General features: G+C 40.3%; 1 protein-coding gene across 1 annotated transcript in view; it reads right to left on the reverse strand.

Moving 5' to 3' along the window:
* Positions 1 to 20,215, reverse strand: part of LOC144468630 (uncharacterized) — a 72,515-nt gene that overhangs the window by 16,251 nt on the left and 36,049 nt on the right. The window lies entirely within an intron of this gene.

Raw genomic sequence — 20,215 nt, forward strand, 5'->3', positions numbered from 1 at the left:
ATGCTAATGCGGTAGCAGCGGAATTGAAAAAAGATCGGCAATTATGATTGACTCGGCAATAGAGAGCGCCGTTATCTGAATTGCTGGATGAAATAGCAGCAGATGAAACGTTTCCACGGTTACCGGGAATGTTCCCTCGGTCCAGGATGGTCCTTAGCTATACCCGATGCAGATTTAATTCCCCGCCGCCGCCGTTGTGCTCCATTTTTACGATATTGGAACGAAATTGATAAATCGTTGGGTATCGATAGGATCGTTCTATTGAACGTTGCTTCCTGGTCCGAGCTGACCAAACGATTGCTTTGCTTCTAAATTAAATTACTCAAATTTTCTAAGAAAAACAATAGCTCGTAAGAAATAATTCTAAAGTATTAATATCTCCACATTTTTATGCTAATAATAATTTTAATACAATAATAGCTAATAAGAGCAGAGAATTACATTATTTAGTAAAGAAGCTTGCTATTCGAGAATCAAAAAATTTTATTTGAATGAAAAAGAAATATTGAAATATTGAATAAAAGAAAATTTGAATCGAGCGAATTTAAAAACGTCTTTAAGTGAGAAAGTTTGACTCGAAAAGACCTCGAAAGTTTTAATAAAAAGATACTGCATGGGAAAGTTCGAATAAAAAATTGATCGACCGATGGGTTCTCCAAGAAAACACAGAGAATTGTCGGCGGAGCGATGCAATTAGAAGTATCAATTACAAGGAAACTTCATTGGCGATGGTTTGCGGCGCCGTTGCCATTATAGAACTCCGTCGATGATTTACACGCAATGAAAAGATGATTTATATTAAACGGTCCCCGGAACTCTACGGATTACTTCCACGAAGCGGCGGCTACCGATTGATGGAACGGCTTCGCACGTTCTATCGTCGGACGCCTTCCACTCTAATGGGGTGGATTTTTAATTTTCTCACGGACCTGCGGCGTTATTATCGGAAACGGCTATCAAATCTGATGGATGATATAGGCCGCGGTAATAAATAATTCATGAGGGAGCAAGTTAAACAATTTTCACGTCCGGGCACGTCGCTGGTCATCTTCGAGCCTATTCCTGTGTCGCGAGACCGGCGCGCGATTTCCTTCTGGTTCGGGGAACCAGCTCCTTCGCCTCGGTCCCCGGAGTCATCCGCTCGCTGTATAATGAACCTGACGTCGTGATTATGATTCATTTAAGTCCGCGGCTGAACCGTGACACGATCCGACACAATGATCCGACCGTTTCGTAATCGCCGCTTCCGGAATGCTATCTCTCGTTTTGTGCCGCGAGAATGACGATCTCCGAGGGGCATATATCGGAAGACAATAATTGAGCAATCTTCTCGGAACGCTGCGCTAACTATGGCGCGGCCATTTTTCTTCTGCTGACAGATCCCCTTTTCCTTTTAAAAAATTATTTCGGGCTACGTGTTGTTTCGTTTCGTAATTATTTTCACACCTGTGATCACTTTTTCGTAGTATTGCTTGAATTATTATTTTAAATAATATGTTAACTTATGTTATTATTATTTGGGATAATTATTAGCCGCGCGAGATAATCGCGATACGCTACATTTCTGCGAGGTGAAATGCGAGATAATGTTAATTAATATGTTGTTACTTATAACTCGAATAATTGAACTTGTAAAACGTGTAAATATTTGATGAAGTTAAACTTGAAAGTATTGGAGGAAGTACAAATAAAATTTGTACAGGCCTAATCGAAAATTTGTATAAATGAACCTAGTAATAATTTATTCAAACTAATAAAAATATGTTATAATTCCTAATAATTACTATAATTACTTTCCTTTAAGCTCTGATATTCAAGTTCGAGCAAAGAAACAATTTAAAACATAAATCAAATAAAACCCATCAAAATCGTACAAAGTGCAAATAATCTTACTGAAATAATTACACATTTCCATGGACCACTAATCGCCGCCAAAAATGGCTCGACGCCATTAACAACGAAACTCGAGGAGCGGAGTTTCGCAAGACGGGAAACAACAGCTTCGCCAATATCGTGAATTTGCAATTCATTGTGCAAGACGCTGCGGGCGAATTGTTTACCGCGGGCAGAGGCATCGATTGAGCCATAAACGTAAGTTCGGTTAAAAGTCGCGAGCGTCCATAAAAATAGACGGTGGAAGTAATTGCGCGTCGTCGTAAAGATTAAAAAGGGGGGCGGGGGGAGAAAGGGAGAAAAAAGGAAAATTCGCAGTTCCGGAAGGCAGAGAACCGGGTCTTTATCGGGCCGGCGATGATCCTTCAAGCTGCCACCGTTGTACAGCTGGATCGGCCGCTTATTATGGCGTATAGATTATCAATAATGAGCGTACCGATCGATATCCATCGTCGTCTCAATTGGCGGAGTCTCCGCTGGCATGGTGGGGCGAGCCGTAGAGGTAACTGCCAGATAAATAGCGTCTAATTACGCTGATTAATGCGCGCTGCCTCATGATTTCTTCTCTCTCGCTGATCCCCGGGCCGTTTTCGACGACGACGACGACGACGACGACACGGCCGATTCGCAGGCATTATCGTCGATTGGTTAATTTTAATTGGACAAGAGGACCCCGGGACTGTCGAAATCGTCTCGGCGCGGCCGAGCGGATCGAACGACCGTCGCGCGATCAATGGCGGACGCATTGGCGCCGACGAAAACCGAAATTTTCGCGTCGGCTGATTTCTATCGGGGAACCGTTTTGCCGATCGGCGGAACAGGTACGCGCCCTATCATTACCGCCCAATTAATTCGATCGTTAACGACTACCCGTATGCAAAATAAAAATTAGTTAGATCGGATGTAAGGAACGGAAAACGAATAGGAAGCTTCTTCTTTCTTGAAGTCGTTTAATTAATTATTTGCGCTCCAGTGGCGACTAAAGCAGCATTAAACATTGTTATATCAAGTTCTGAATTATTTTTATATTACTAAAATTCTTTTTATATTACTAAAATTCTTTTTATATTACTAAAATTCTTTTTTATAAAGCTTTTAGAGCACTGTTGTTGTACGAGTTACGCAAGACTGAAATTCATATGCATAATCGTCTAAAATGGAAATTTCGCGGATATTTCAAAAAACATTTTAGTGAAAAAGAGTTAAAATTTGGCACGGTAAATGATAGTCGAATTCATTTGAATTCCAAGCATGCTTAGTAATGTTGGGTTTATGCAATATATTAAAATGAATTTCAGAGCCAAGTTCAAAATTGAAGTCGTCCACGTGTCTGACTAAGGTAATACGTCTATAATATTCATTTAGCATTTTCACAGTTGAAAGTTTTAAAGTTTTACCTTCAGTCTTGTCATAAATTTATAAAATATAACAACTAATTACCAGTCTGGGAATCTTTGTATAACATAAAATTGTATATAAAGGAAAAAAATGAGTGGAAGTATAAATCTAAATAAATTTTAAGGAACAGAAGTTAAATAAAAATGTATTTAAGTTTCAAATAATTACAATAGATTAAGAAGAATCTACTAGCGTTCTTGTTTTATCTAATGTCTTTATTGTTTAGAATATCAGTTAATTTTTAAAAAATGCATAAAATGCCTAATCAATTTTAGCATAAATGCATAAAATGCCTAGCAGATTTTAACACAAATGCATAAAATACCTACTCAATTTTTCGGCATATTTCGTCTTACAATTTCGTTAATAAACTTCGGAGCACAGTATCGAGATTGTTTAACGTTAAATTACCCGTCCCTTGCGCCCGCGGCGTTTATTATTGTAGACGCGCGGTTCAGTTGACGCCACTCCGACGAACACTGATCATGATAAATGCGAAGTAAATTGCTATGCGTTAATCTCCACAGTCGAAGATTATTTTAAGACTCCGGTCCGTGTAATCTTCATTATGGTTACACCAACAGCAGATAATCGGCATTTGCAGTCACTTCTGACGTTTTTGTCGCATATTTAATGTCTACACGAAACGATTACCGTGTACCGTCCGAATTTTTACCACGCAGCCCGATTCGATCTTTATTTTCAGGACTTTATTATTATTAGCTTCGCCGGACCTTCGGTCTACTCGAAGATTAATATTAATCTCTCCGACATTTTTCCGTTCCGCGGGCGTATTAGTCTTTCAATATCTACCCGAGAGCCACTTCTTAAATCTAGCTATTAAGTTCTTGAACCTGTTCCCTCGTCGACGATGATGCCCGCCTTTCTCGAAACAGCCACTAAGTTGTACAAGGTTAATTGAGAACTTAAATATTTTGCATCAGCTTTTTCAATGCTCGGACCGTAATTATTCGACCGGAATTATTATATTAGGGTGGAAACTATGAAACGGGCGTCGCAGCTGAATATAGGATAAACGAGAACGCCCGTTTCATAGTTTCCAAGATAATATTTCCAGTCTAATTTCATGCCTAAGCACGACGCAGCTATAATATTTGTTTTTTACTTTATGCATTAGAGAATATTTCGAATTTGGTAATTTATGCGGTTCATTTATGGAACGTGTGATTTTTATATAATTTATAATACATTATACAAAATGATATAAAAGTCCTAGTAACTAACCTAAAAATTATATTTCTCCTGTACATAAAAAGATTTATTTTTGCATTAATATACCACGAATATACATATATTTACAACATATATCTGTCAAATTCATTTCCTCGAATCATCCCTAAATTTTTATGAGACAAAACATTTCATTGTACTAATTTTCAGCTATTAAATACGCTACTCGCGACCTAATTTTCACGTAGGCTAGTTTCTCCTATTAAAAATAAACAAAATAGTACAATAAAAAATTTCATACATCTTCTTCGATAAATATAAAGTTAACTATGCCGGAAATCGAACTAAAGCCAGTTGGTCAGCGGATAGGTTAGGATGACTCCGCTACCCTAACCTATCCACGAAGAATATCTTACTTCGCAAAGCAGTAATCATTCGCCATCGCTGTAACGCGAAATGTGAAGGTTATTTTCTTTTTAAAGTGAAGAAATGCTTTATGCACTTAGCGCAGCGTAAAGGATAAAGCCTTCTGGACCCATAATAGATCCGTTTGTCACTATTAAATACGTCGTCCGAGGTCTCTCGTACGCCCCGCGACGGCCTCTGAATACAAATTGCGGCCGGGCTCCGATATAATTTTAATACGCAGGTAATTTACCACGGCCGGTACGAGGAGATGTTCCCTCGAATCCGTCTTCCTTGCGCGTGGAACGCCGCGCCGGGCGTTTAAGCTAATTATCGTCGGCCGCGATAAGCAATTTCCAGCGTGGCCATTTAGGGCTCCGCAGATATTCCGCGGGGAGGGAAAGGCTAATTCAATATGTCGCGGGGCGTCTCGGGTTTCGGGGAATCGGCGAACACCGTCGAAGCACTCCGATCGGGCGACACTTAAACGAAACGTTTCTTTAATAAATCCCCGACGCGCGGCAATTACTCTGATCGATCGCTTTTACGCGACTCGGTAATTTCTGCCCCCCGGGGGCGGGGGGGGGGGGCGGGACACTCCCCCCTTCGCGAACGCTAACAAACCAAATTGCGCCGTCGACTTTTTAAACGATCGTTGATTGCTGCGCGATGCGAGATAATTAGGAATCGCGCGGAACCATCCTCGAGATCTCGCGTGAGATTGTTGTTCGATTGTTCTACGCTCGGCGAGCCAACCGATCGAAATTGATTACCATACATTTTCGAAACTTTCTGCCATGGTGGTACTAGGATCGATTTGCTTGAAAGAATGATTGATTTCTTTGCGTGATTATGCTCGGAAGAGGCGGGTAGAGTCGACGAGACTTTAAACGTTTGGGAATCTTTGTTTTCGAGCGATGTAGTTTAGAATGCTGTGTGAGCTTGTTGAACAATGTTATATAGAATTATAAAGTAATAATACGATGTAGACATTATAATATATAATATAACAGAGTCATTATTAATATATGATATTGTACGAAGCTATAAATTAATTTAAAGTATGAAGTTTTAATAATCCTCAATTAGAATCAATTATGTGACTATACCGTGCGATTTTATGTTATTTCACTAAACATTTCATGATATGCTAGTTATTTATATTATATTATTATCTGCCGAATAATATAGTATATCATGCATTATTAAAACAATATAGTTTTTACTACACATTTTTCTACATACACATCACAAGGAGCTCTGGAAGGATAATACGAAACGAAAGGATTATTTCTGAATACACGATCTCCGCACGATTGTTTACATTAAATATCAAAACTTGGTAATCACCAGACTCCGTTTTTTATTCAGAAAACGTTTTCGCAACAACCTTAAAAAAATCGTAAGCACGCAGAATATCGTGGCTCGGTTTCGTCCGGCAGTTTTGTATCACTCGGTCATTACGCGCTGATGAGAGCGCGGCCGAAGATCATAAAGCTCGGGCGCTGACAAAAACGGGAGGAATGAAAGCGCCGCGCCGCCCCAAATAGAGACTAAGTACCAATCCCTGGCCAATTCTCGCCGATTCGAGGACTCCTGTTTGGTTTTCGTTTCCACGCCGGGGTCCAGAAATAAGACATCGCCGTGCGGATCGGAAAGGGGCACCATATATAGGGTCGCGTGCGCCGTTAGGGGGCCCCAACATGGCCGGAACGTATCATCATGCAATTACGCCACGCTAAGAACGCGGCTGGTCATCGGGAATCCAACGTGGACCGCCATAAACGCGCACGAAACGCTGGCGAACGATGCACAAACGCGCCGCGATCGACTCTACGTCCTCCAGATAATAATCGATCCTTGATCGCCCGACCATGACGCACGTGGGCTATACGCGTACGTCGGTTGACTATCGTTCCGTCGAACTAACCGTGCAACGTCGCGATCGATCGAATGGGAGCATCGCAGTGATTTTTGAAAATTCTCATCTGTGTCCAGAAATGTAATTTATAATTTATATATGTTAGAAAGAAGACGGTTAATTGTAAAGTTACTGTAAATTAATTTAATTTTAAGTCAGCTTAATCCTTTGTAATCGAGTGACGATTCTAAGGCGTCGCTAGAAATTATGCCACGTTTTAAAATAATTTTTATTGTTAATTTAATTTAACTGTTGCACTAGTCGCAAAATTCAATTTAATAATGCATCAAATGCACCACGTTCTATGCCAATGGAAACACTGTAAGTCTGGAAAAATATTTTGGATTTCCAGTTAAAATGGCTCCAACTGCAAAGGGTTAATCTTCAAGCAATTTTCACATCGGTATAATTAACAATGATTTTAATAATTTCACGTTTTAACCATTATAGTAAATTATATTTCAAATATTTTCGATATTCAAATCCAAAGCTTTTTATTATTTTTAATGTTTATTTTATTGTATTGTTGGATTGAATACTTGACAGTAAATTTTTTCAGTAAACAATACTCAAATCATACATTTATGCTCGAGTTTTCTGGCATAATTTCTTACGCCGTATTTTCGACAGCAATAAATACAGGTGTTGAATATATAAGTGTCGAATTGATCTTAATGATTACAAGATTTAGAACCCCATTGGTAGGCAACGTGATACTGAATAAATAAAATAAATGAAAAGACAAGCAATATTAATAATAAAGGTATAGGGATATAATGCAGAACTACTTAAGAGCACTATTTTATCTCTTGTTTAATTAGACTATAAAAAGCGAGTAGGTGACGGTAAACTAATACAGTAAAATTGTTTAACAATCCACAATAATTTCTTACAACCCTGGAGCGAAAAGAAACGAGACGTACGCTCCAGGAGGGATCGTTAAATTTAATTATTTCACCGACGACAGTCGACACTCTGTCAAATTATTACGTACAGTCGAGCGTCGACCATTTTGCGAATCGTTTAAATTATTTTTCAAGCGTGCTGAGTGTTTTCCAATTGCAGTGTCCTAGCGACGACAACGCGTGTACGCCGTTTACAGCTGGCATAAACGTTCTCGGAAGCGCGAGCAAAGTATCATAAACGGAATGAGCGATGTAAAACAATATTTCTTCTTGGCAAAGAAAAAGCGAAATAAACAGTGTCTTAATTAAATACGTTATTTGAAGATCGGCGATGATCCCCGGCGTTCCTAATAGCGTAACGCGGCGACTAATCGAACCGTCGAAAACACCGTTGAACGAAATTTTCGTGGCAGACGAGACGATTGTCTTTCCCTGTCCGTTGACCGAGCGTCGAGTGTCCCCGGTTTCTCGATTAAAATATTTTAATTAAAGATCCTCGCGTTTACCGGGACGATCGCGCGCCGTCGTCTTATTAAGACCCGTACAATGTACGGGGTTGGAAAATGGGAGCCGGGCTATTAAGTTTAATGTCATTATGAAGGTGTCAAGGCGCGGCGGCGTCGTAAAACGTGCCACGGAAAAATATTCCACGCGCATCGCTTATTCAGCCTCCGGTTAATTACGGTGTAATTGCATGTTACCGTCCCCGGTAACAGACAGCCGATCGCGTTCTTTCATTAAAAGATAGACCGTGGCCGGCTCGCGCTCGCGCGCGCACGTCGCACTTTTATTTCACCGATATAAAATCTCAATTTTCTGCCGATCGCCTCCCGTCCCTACCCGATCGAGCCTCGCTCCCTCTCTCTCTCTCTCTCTCTTTCACTCTCTCACTCTCTTTCCTTCTCTCTTTCTCTGTTCAGCTCCCGAACGACTCCGCACGAACACGGTTCACCGTGAACGCGTGACAAGCCGTTTCTCCTCACAGTTTCGCGGAGATTTATTGCGGACGCGCCCGCATGAAACGGTTCGCCAAATGGTCGACTCATACTCGGCTGTGTTTTTACCTTGGAGGATCGTCAGTTCCTCGCATCCTCGTGCTGCCGCACACTGTCCGGTAAGTCACTGCTCCGTCGGCCAACCTACTTTTTTCCGTATTGTCCCGAGCTTCGCAAATTATAGGGGCGAATTAAATGGCGTAAACCGTTTAGCTTAGTTTCGATCGAATGATCTCCGTGGTCGTCATTGCTGAACGGTAATTAATTTTTTAGCGAGGCAATTAAAGTTTAATCGATGTTTGTCTGGAGATCATATTTGTCTTATTGTCGTGTTGTTTATTGAATAGATTTATTGTTGTGATAGGTTAGGGACAAGTTAATTGATAATGGCTTTGTAAATTGTTTTATTTGTGTTTTTAGTATTGCATGCGTAGATTACGTTTTGAGATGTTCCTATGTGACTTGCTTTATTTATTCACGTTCGAAAATTAAATTGTACGGTATTCTATTATTTTATGATGATGTTTGTATTTATTGATGAGGCACTTTCATTTCATTACGTTCTTATGATTGCTAACGCGGCAGTCGATGCGTTAATGATATAGTTGTTAGACGGTCGAGATAAAATGTTCTTGGTATAATTCATAGTGATCAGAGCTAAATCAAAATTAACCCTTAGCAGTGTTCATTGAAGACGAATTTGTTAACATACATAATCGTAACTATTATTTTTTAAAATACTTTAACACGATCACACTTATCAGATCGTCATCCTTACAGTCAAGTAATAAATCCACTGTGAAATTATTACAATGCCTTATTCTAAACTTCTTTAAAGTAATAACTTCTCTTAGAATCCAACAGAAAATTTAACAAATAGAAAAGAATAGACAATTTTTACATTCTACATTTATACAAATATTTCTGTAATGGATACAAATTACATAGCAGAGTTTTAAAACTATTATTTCATTTTAAAAGGTGTACGAATAGTTTTTGCAAGGGGTTGTAGTTTCTGGTTGCTAAAATATTCCGAATCGTACGAAATGAAAATAAGGCGGAATTAATAGGCCAAGGGGAATCGTGGCAGCGAGCGGATCGGCGTCAAAGTGGCGTGGACGGAAGCGAGGCGGGAGGGGCGGGCAGAGCGAAATATAAAATCGATTCGACGAAAATTCGCGGTCAGCTTCTGGCTCCGGTCTCGCAAGGTGGACGGTTGCACGTACTTTAACAGCATTTACGGCGGATGTAATTTAGAAGTGAATTCGAGTTTCGTAATCACCGGGTTGGCGAGCACCACCGGACCGGTTGGCTGCAGGACGCGCAACCCTCCATTTAGAGGGTAGTCTCTTGTTAAGTGAGAGTCAACGACGTCATTAGCGTTAGGAACGACGTTCTGGCACCCCCGAGACCGCCACTTTCTGCCCAGAAAAGGGATGCAACACGAATTTCCACGGTGACCGTGCGCTAAAGAACGCTCTTTCCCCGTGTACGCGGCCAGTTCCCTCTAAAACGGGCCGTGCCGTGCGACTGATTTATAATGATAAATTACAGGTTCGGGAACATTCCGTATTATTTAAGAGCTCAGCCAGCGATATTAAGCGATCAGCCGTGACAGGTGCGGCGCACATATTCCCCCCGGTGTTTTGTTACGTTTTCGGATCCCGCATGAATCGTTAAGAAATTATAGTGCGACTGGCCAGGAAACGACGCGGGACATCTTTATGCGCGAGACTATTAGAAAACTCTTCCATTTTTTTATTTACAATTTTACACCGGGCCGGAGTTAAACATCGTTTTAAACATACATTTATCTAAGATAATTATGTCATTTATTCTAATTAAATATTATATTCGATTAATCAATTATTCGTCTTAAAATACTCTATGCATTTATTCAATTGATCGAAGAATTCTTCCTACGAATAATTCGAAAAAATTAATAACTCTAACAACATGAAAGAAATTTTTAAATTATTTTAAAAGCATTTTATATTTTGTCATGTTTTGCTCAGATTAATTGTTTTCCGCGTGAATAAATTCTTATTCGAATTACAGGTTAATACGTTCCTCGTTGTCGAGTTAGCGACGAAAGATTAATATATTAAATAATTAATGTGAATTCCTCTTAAAATTCACATTAATAGAAAAACGAGCAAATAGCATTATTAATCATCGAGTATCTCTGGAAACTGTTTAATTCACTCGATAGGCGAATGAGAATACTCTTAGATCTATAATGTTTTAAATCGAGTAACAGTGAACTGTATATTGCATTAATAGACGCCTTTCTTTCCACTTAAAGAATAAACAGTACGCTATTATTCAGTACGCTATTAATTCGATCCAATAGAAACGAATGCTCTGTCGTGTTAACAAACGACTTGACACCTACTCGACTCCACTCTGACGGAGTTATTCCTCAACCAACCACCGGCGCCGCGAAACGCATATTTAACCTGGCTGCGAGCGTAATTGGTCGCCATATATTAAACTTTTCTCGAGGCTTTTATTATCAGCGCCGGATGTCAAACTATTTATTTCTCTGCTCGCAATTACGAGCGGCCCTGTCCACTTTCGGCGCGCTTAATTTCCACGCGCGCGACCGTCCAAGGAGACAGTTTTACACCGGCGGGGGGAGGGGCGACAGCTTATCAACAATGGACCGGACGAACAAACCATTAATAACGCCGTGAAACGTTCGAATCGGACCGAGGAATTAATTCGAGGGGCCCGAAAAAAGTATAGCGAAGCTCGGAAGCCGGGACGAGACTTTCTCCGCGGGACCGTTTACGGGGAACATTTTAATTACAAGCCATTCCCCCCGGTCGTGGCTCCGTCGAGGCCGCCGCGTTCACCTAGCGGACAATTAATTTCCAACGGCAGCCTCCTTATAAGCACCGCGCTGTACGAGAACACGGCATCGCGGTATCTCCTATCTACCGAAACATTAATATAAACTTAATTGCCGACGGTGTTTAACGAACTGAAGGATCTTCCGTCCATTAGATCATTTCTCCACCTTACCGTCCGGGACACGATCAACGGAACCGGTCCAGTTTCCTGCGGGATTTCCCGAGAGTGTACCCCGCCTTCCTCGGCCGCGTCCGCCCGCCGAACCGCCGGAACGTCCAATACGGTTGAAATAAACTAATTAGCGGAACTGGGCGAGGATCGCTGGATATTTTTCTGATTATTCTTTTAAAGATCTTGGACTGCGAATATTCGGAAAAAAGGGGTTCATTTAACAGACGAATAGCTGGCCCTTCCGATTATAATTATTTATTGGACTATTTATTATTTTATTTGGCAATTTACTTGATCTACTTTACGCACGATATACTATTATGCAAAATAAAAATTGCCTTCATCGGTCGCAGGAGACAGGGGCTACGTAAGAACGTTCTCTTGTCTTTTTATATCTTTGAACCCAGCGGAATTGTATCTTTGGAAATTGTGACATACTGTGGTCTTCTAATTAATCTTAAAGTCATGCTAACGATCGTAATGCGGCTAAACTAAATAAATATATAGCAAGGAGAAAATATAATAAATATATAACAAGTGAGCGACAGAATATAATAAATATATAGCAAGCTAACGACGACAGAGACGACAAGGAAATAGCGCGAAATACGGACCCAGAAATGAGTCCTATAAAACGCCAATAAACAGCAGAACAAAGAGAAATCTTTGAAAAAGGATTCGTCCGGCGATACCAAGAATCTCCTGGACGGTTCGCATAAACCACGAGGACGTCGGTAGGAAAGGATTGAAAAAGGAACCGCGTAACAGAAATTCAGAGAACAAGGGGCTGAGAAGAAGGGAGGGGGAGAGGACACCGGGAAGGGTTGAAGGAGACGCGAACGACGGAGAAGGGAGCGGGACGGTCGAGAAGAGAGGGAGAGAAAGAGAGAGAGAGAGAGAGAGAGAGGAGAGCGAACAAGATTATTAAGTTGTAAGGCGTTAACTGGCATAAGGCGTCGGTAGGTGGATACGTTGCTTGCGTGCCAGACTGACTGCATTTGCATCTAGACGCCATCAATCCTCCTGACGCCCGGTTACAGTGCCCCTCTCCGGGCCCCGCCAACCCTCGCGGCAACCCTTCGAGGCCTCTCCCCCCTCCCCTCGCGCCCCCTTTCGCCGCTCGGAGCCGCGCCGCGCCTCCGGCTGGATGATCTTGAATTAAATATCGAGAGCAATAAGGAGAGCAACGGATCGCGCGGGCAACTCGAATCATGCTCGAGAAAATGATGATGCTGCTGCTGCTGCTGCTGCTGCGACGATTATGATTTCTATCAGATCCTTTTTTGCTGACCGTCATTTTCACGAGAGAAGCAGATGGAAACGGATTCAATTTCTTGCCGGATAAATGTCGATCGGAATTCCTTCGGCGATGTTAAATTGATACCGAAAATGAGAGCAATGCGACTTTCGAAAGAACTATTAATTTCAGAAGAATTTAATATTTTTTATTTCTGCTGATCAACCTCCATGGAGTGGGTATAGTTTATTTTTAAATTAATAGTAGTATACTAATCTGTTTAATGATTTTTCGTGGTTGTATAAAATATTGATTGCTGCGACAGTCTCATGATATTTTTATTTTCACTGTATCAACTACTCAGATTCGTTTTATTAAAATGAAAATTTGTTTTTTTTTTGTTATGAAAATTAAGATATGGATGTTAACAAAGTCGCTGAAAACATTTAAAATAGCTATTAAAAACAAAGAAGTACTAATCAATACAGGTGTAAAAAGAGTCAAAGTGCATTGAGTTATTACGACCGAAAATGCATAATATAATATTGTAACAAATTAAAAACATAAATCGAAGCGAACTTTGATTCTTCTATTACGAAAACCTATGGAAAAATATAAACGAAATCACACAGAAAACAAGAACCACCTCTTTCACATTGCAATAATGTATTAACCCCGGAGCGGTGCTAATCAACCGCGCGATATAATTGATAAATTGCTAAACGCAGCACGCCCTTCGTTTATCACCCGATTATGCATTCAGAAAATTCATATAACGTGCTCTGCGTGTTACGCTCATTATAACCGAGTTCTTGTCACTTTCTACTTGTCGCAGCGACCGCTGAAAGGAAACGGTGGTCGCCAAAGCGGAATTTATTACCCGAAAAAACCGTACGAGCCGCGTTCCCGTGTGATTTAAAACGGCTGCTCCCGTGGATCGACATCTTATCGATGATCGGGCGACGCGCTAATCCAGTGGCGACGCGTGCTGCGATACGTCGCGTCGTGTTGTCGCGGAACGGCGAAATTCCGTATTAAAAGGTGAATTAATTAAAAAGAACGTCGCCGCCGAGAGACTCCGCCGACAGAAACGCAACTATGTGAACCGGCGACAGGTGCGAGAGCCAGTTGTCGCCTGGACGCCTGGGACGGCCGGGGTCTGTTTAATTTACTGCTGGCTACCTTCAATTAGCCGTTAAGCAGCCATAAACAACAGCCCGGGCTCGTCTAATTTGTATTCTAATCGAGTCGGTATCGGCCACTCTGTTAATGCTGCCAGCGAAAGTTGACGCGATAACGATCGATTCTACATGTTGCGAATTTTTACGAGCATCACGATGAACACAATTGGCTTTCGCGCGGTTTTCGAATCTTTTCCGCTAAGAGATTCGTCGACTAATGGAGTTGTAAGTGGTAAATTAATTTTTGTAATTTCTGCTTTGAGTATGATTTCTTTTTGAGCGGTTCACGGTGACTGAAGTACAGTGCTAAAAAATTAATACGGCAGTTTGCAAGATTAATATTTTACTTAAGAATTATACTTCTACTTAACAAGTTTAATAAGTTAAGAATAATGTAATAATATTTTTTAAATTTTGTTATACTCAAGTTTTCAGTATTTACAATCTTTGTAATTTTTGTCTTTAGTCTCATATTTGTAACTGAGCTAGTTTGAAACTGATATAATAATTTGCAATATTATAGTTAACGATTTCCATATAAATTAAAAATTGTATACATTAATTGCGAGCTACGGTCATTCCATAGTTACTAATTTCTTTCCTTGATAACTTTATTCAGTAAAAACTAATATATCTTCAAGTTTCCCCAATATCATCTGTCCGCATATTTCTGCGATAAATAAATCTAATATACGATCTAAGAATAAATCTTCGAGCAATAATTCACCGTACAGTTCCTGTTCGCTGTAACTCAAAATAAACATTGCTGGATATTCGAATATTCTTTGGAAATTATTGAAAGTAAAAAAAAGAGAAGTTAGGCACAGTTGGAAGCTATCTTAATTTCTGTATAGCGGATGCGTATAATTTATAGATATTACCTTGGATCCATCGAATATTAGAAATCTTAGGCACGTCGCTCGGATCTCCAGTATTAAATTGAATGCTAACTATGAACTGGTTTCAAGATTGGTTCCATCACTGCTGTTTCAGATTGATTGGTTTTTAAAACACTCTCGGTTGGCCTTTGGACTTCTCACTACCGCCCGGTTTCCTGAATGCTAATCGAGCTCAACGGAACGTATCTCGCCTGTCGGATGAATGACTGACAGTCGGATAAAGGACAGAGAGCCGGGTCACAGTCAACCCTTGACATAGTTTATTATCAATGGACTGGGAGCTAATCTTTTATGCCATATTACATCCTACTGCCTGGAGGTGGCTATTTCATTAACATTTTTGTAATTAACGATACTGCAAGGATTTTTTATTATCTATTATATTATATTCATATCTATTATATTTTACACAATTTTAATAAATTTCTATTCACGTAAATAACATATATAGTAAATAATATATTTAGAAGATATTTTTAAATATAGGTCTATAGTTGTAAAGATAATCTATTTTGTAAAGATAAGCTGTAAGCATTGTTGCAAGTAAGAGGTATTTGTTTATTAAAAATGGCAGCGAAAGAAACGCTGCATATTATGTAAATTCACTTTCGAGATGTTATCGTATGAAATTTTTAATGCTAATTTTTTTAATTGGCAACGCTGCCTTGCTTTCATCTTACTGTATTACATATACTTGATTTTGCGTAATGTTCTGTAGTCGAATAATTAACCCGTATAGAAATTACAGCATTTTATTTGGAATACAGGAAGACTTTCCTTACAATTGATTTATGAAAAATATTTTTGAATCGTCTATTCACAAATTAAAAGTGAATCAAAAACTTAGAAAAAATGAGTACTTATTGACTTTAATGTTAGGCCATTTTACCAAAATCAAAAGGTCAATATCAAAAGGTCTATAAATATAAATTTAAGTATATTAAAAATACTAAAGTGAAATTATTCAAAGCGAAAGGAACATTGATTTGCCAATTGAAATTTACATTGCATCACTGATATTATGCACCATTCGCTTGCACGCACTTTTCTCAGCGGGTATCCAGCATAGAAATCCCTTTTACGAAAAGCTCGCTGAAACGTACGTCTAATCTCTCGAACAATCAATCTGACTTATCAGAAATCCGACATTTCATATGCACGACCTGTGTAATACAGTCGAAATGGTTTTAAACAACGCAGCAGTCACCCCTGCAGCTCAAGTGTTGTAAGGAGCGAAATGAGCAAAAGGAAACGCGATTAAAAACAGGATAATTTTAATAATAATTGCTTCTACGAATTCACGACGGCGAATTTATTAAGTGAACTAAATGCGACGCCAATGATGTTGCTGCGAGCCTGATGAAAATAAATAAAATTAAATAGAAGGAAGTAAAATGAAATAAAATGAAATAAAATGAAATAAATTGAAGTAAAATGAGATAAAATAAAATAAAATGAAATAAATTGAAGTAAAATGAAATAAAATGAAATAAAATGAAATAAAATGAAATAAAATGAAATAAAATGAAAAAAAATGAAACGAAATAAAGTAAAATAAAGTAAAATAAAATAAAATGAAACAAAATGAAACAAAATGAAACAAAATGAAACAAAATGAAACAAAATGAAACAAAATCAAATAAAATGAAACAAAATGGAATAAAATGAAATAGAAAATTATGAATAATCTGGGAACAATAAAGTAAGTTCGAAAGGGAACGTACTCGTTCCACGATGGTTCGACGGTTCCTTATCTATCCGACTTTTTCTTGGCCGTCTTCTGGAAGAGTGGCTTCCTCTTCCCATGCATTACGCCGCGCAGCCACCCCCGGAGGGGTCCCCGGCTTCTTAATGCCGGCTATACGCAGCCAAGGATTGCACGCGAAGGTATTAATATATAATTAACCGGCCTGGTTGTAGATCGTATCTGAAAACCTCCTTATCGACCAGCAGGCCGCCGATACCGGGGCTACCCATATTATGCGAAGACCCTTTACGTGGCTTCGTACCTCGTTCGACGAGCTGTTGCACCGCTGCCGGCGTTTATTTTTCTTCTTTCTCCTCCTCTCCCTCTTCTGCTCGCTCAAACTCACTCTCTCTCTCTCTCTCTCTCTCTCTCTCTGCCTCTCTCTCTCTCTCTCTCTCTGCCTCTCTCATACTCTTTCTCTTTACCTCTCTCTTTCTCTCTGCCTCTCTTTACCTCTATCTTCCCTCCTTCCTCCCTCCCTTCGACGGAGTCCTCTTCCCCGGCCTTTTCATAGCCCAGTCTTTTCAGCCGTTCCATCCGAGCCACCTCTCTCCGCCTTTTTGCTTTCGTCTTCCGACGATGGAACACGGCGCGAGTTCCTGCCTCGAAAATCGCGGAAAATTGCCGGCCGATCGCCGATCGATTGTGCGGTTTCGGCTCGTTGTCGGCGCTACCATTTACCAGACATTAAGCCCGAGCGGCTTCGAAAACCAACGCGCTGGCGATCCCGTAGTTTCCGCAGCGTCTGCTGTGCGCCCGCGCGGCTTATGCAGCCACTTAGCACGCAATTTGTTGTGCTGGCGTTTTTCGTCGGTATTCGTCGACTGCGGCGGTGCGAGATCGAAGAGGCGTTGAAATTTTCGTGGGACGCGCGTGTCCTTAGGGCTTTCTCGAGTTTGGAGAGTTTTAGGTTGTTTCTTTGTTGAAATAATATTAATTGAAAGTGCTTTTATACAAGATATTTTCGAAGGTTGTTTTCATTAAAAATGTAGTAATTGATCATAATTTTCTGTGAAAAACTACTTGTTGCAAAAACAACGATAATCGATTCTTCGGTTGTAGATTTTTATGCAAAATAAAAATTCTCCGCATAAATACAAGAATTCATAGATAAATAATAATTTTAAAATTCTGCCAACCTTTTTTACCGCTCAGAATTACATCTACGCAATTTTTCCATTACTCTTTATTAGACAGCTGATGTTTATGCAAAACGATAACTGTTTACCATAATTGCAAATAGAAGCTAGACGTAAATTTCCTTCTTCCTTGAATAATTCCAGCAAGTGGTAATTAGTATATCGTCGTACCCGAGTCGTTGAAATTCTGATAATTTTTCCCGCAAATGTGTGCAATTTATTCATTAGCGACAATGACGTAACCCGGTTTCAAACTATATTTCCGAATCGACGTCGCTATAAAGGTCAGGCTGACGGTAATCGAATATCGTTTCCCTCGAAATTGTTCCGAACGTTTGAAGTTATCCACCTCTGGTTCGCATAATTTTCCCAAGACAAACAAAGATAATCGCGCGCTCATTGTCCATACTATTATGCACGAGATAGCAAACGCAACAAACAGCAAAATTATCGCGTACATACGTCTGTCCGTTTCTTTCCTACTAGATTGTTCCGCGTTTACGTTTCGCCGGCTGATTGAAATGTTCGAAGTTCAAAGGTTCCGCGGTAGTCCGGCGCTCGAACGTTGTTCCGCGAGGCTGACAGGAGAAAAGATTTAATAAGGTTTTGACACGTCCGCGGCGCGGTCCGTTTCGCATCGAACCTGCTCAGGGTTTCGCAAACGGCCGTTTATCTATCGGAACGTTTCTTCGTTGCATGACGCGCGTACGTTCTCATGGCTCTCTTTCAATATTCATTGTTTTGATGCCGATAAGGCGGCGCTACTGGGCGATAGATAAGTCAATCAGCATTTCATTCAACTCGCATGAAATTTACATCTTAATAGGCTTAAACGGAACAGATTAAACAGGATTTTAGTAGGCTAAATAGCATCGTAAATAATTCCATCATCGCTTTACGGAGAACAGCTTACTTCTAATGGAAGAATACATTACGCAGCGAGCTATTTAATATCTTCGCTTGCGAGAAATAAACAATGCAAAATCCTAGACGATTTTACGGCAAAAATTCGTTTCGTCATTAACTAGTTTTTGACGTAACTGCTTAATAACAAAATAATTTTTCTGATGCTTAAGATATTAGTATACGCTTCTACTTCCCTTGTACTAATTTTATGCTCTTTACAGAATTAAATAATTCTTATTAAATCTGATGTATTCAAAGAAATCTGTTATATGTAATTACAGCGATTTACACAGTTTTTAAAAGGATCGCAACAGCCAACTGGCCAAGATTGATACGAGCCCGTGATTAGGGGTGTTCAGATGGAATCGGGCCGATGTTTATTCCATCGGACAGGGTTGAGAAGCTCGTTGTCTCCGTGTCTGCTGTCAGTGCCTCGAGAGTACGTTCGTCAGCGGTTAACACGCTTGGAAACAATTACGGTTCTAATTACATCGTGCGTTTAATTGGCGCATCCTTGATTCATCTATGCTTCTTCGACAGTCGTTAAATTACCGCGCTTTGCCCCCGTAGCAGGCGAAACAATTATTCGCCGCATATAAAACAATCTTGCAACAATTATCCGTGGCCGAGTGTACACAAATGAAAAGAGAGACTCGCGGTAATTTTATTTCCATGTGATTAAGCGACCCAACAATTAAAGTGATCTGCCGAATGCAACCGGCGATCATCGCGCCGTCGCGATCTACGGCAGCAACGGATGCGCATGGAAAAGTTCGTCGAACACGCTAATCACGGCTTTTTGAAATTAGCACTTCATATATATTCCGGCGCGCGGTCTGCGCCGGTTCTCTTCGGCCCGCTATCGCAACGCATCTCTCTCTCCGCCGACGTTGTTCCTATAATTTTCGTTCGGGGTCCACGGTTGCACGATCGATACGGTCCCGATCGCTAATCGGCTGTTCATCGAAAAATCTAATTTGCACCGGGAACTTGTAAAACGGTCCGGCGATCGCGTAATCGCGGATCGATCGGAGGTTAAGTGGATTGTTCCCGGTGCCTCGTTAAAGGAACAACTGCTTCTCGTTCTCTCGTGCTTGTTATCAGTCTCGAGCGTACGTAACGATTGTTTCATCGAACACAATGCGCCGAGACATTGTTTTGTCTGCGTCTGGTTATCCTTTTGCCGATCAGCCGAACGATTATTATTTACGATTACGTCGCCGAATAACTTCGAAATCGGCGCGATAAACGACGCTAGAAGTTTCCACCATTTTTACCGAAGTTCATGACTACAATCAGCCCGAGAGTGACGTTGAGCAACCATTTTGCAATTCCGATTGCTAAATGTCAGAGATAAGTTTGCAAATACAA

Source organism: Augochlora pura, chromosome 4 (assembly GCF_028453695.1).
Source record: "Augochlora pura isolate Apur16 chromosome 4, APUR_v2.2.1, whole genome shotgun sequence".
NCBI classification, from domain to species: domain Eukaryota; kingdom Metazoa; phylum Arthropoda; class Insecta; order Hymenoptera; family Halictidae; genus Augochlora; species Augochlora pura.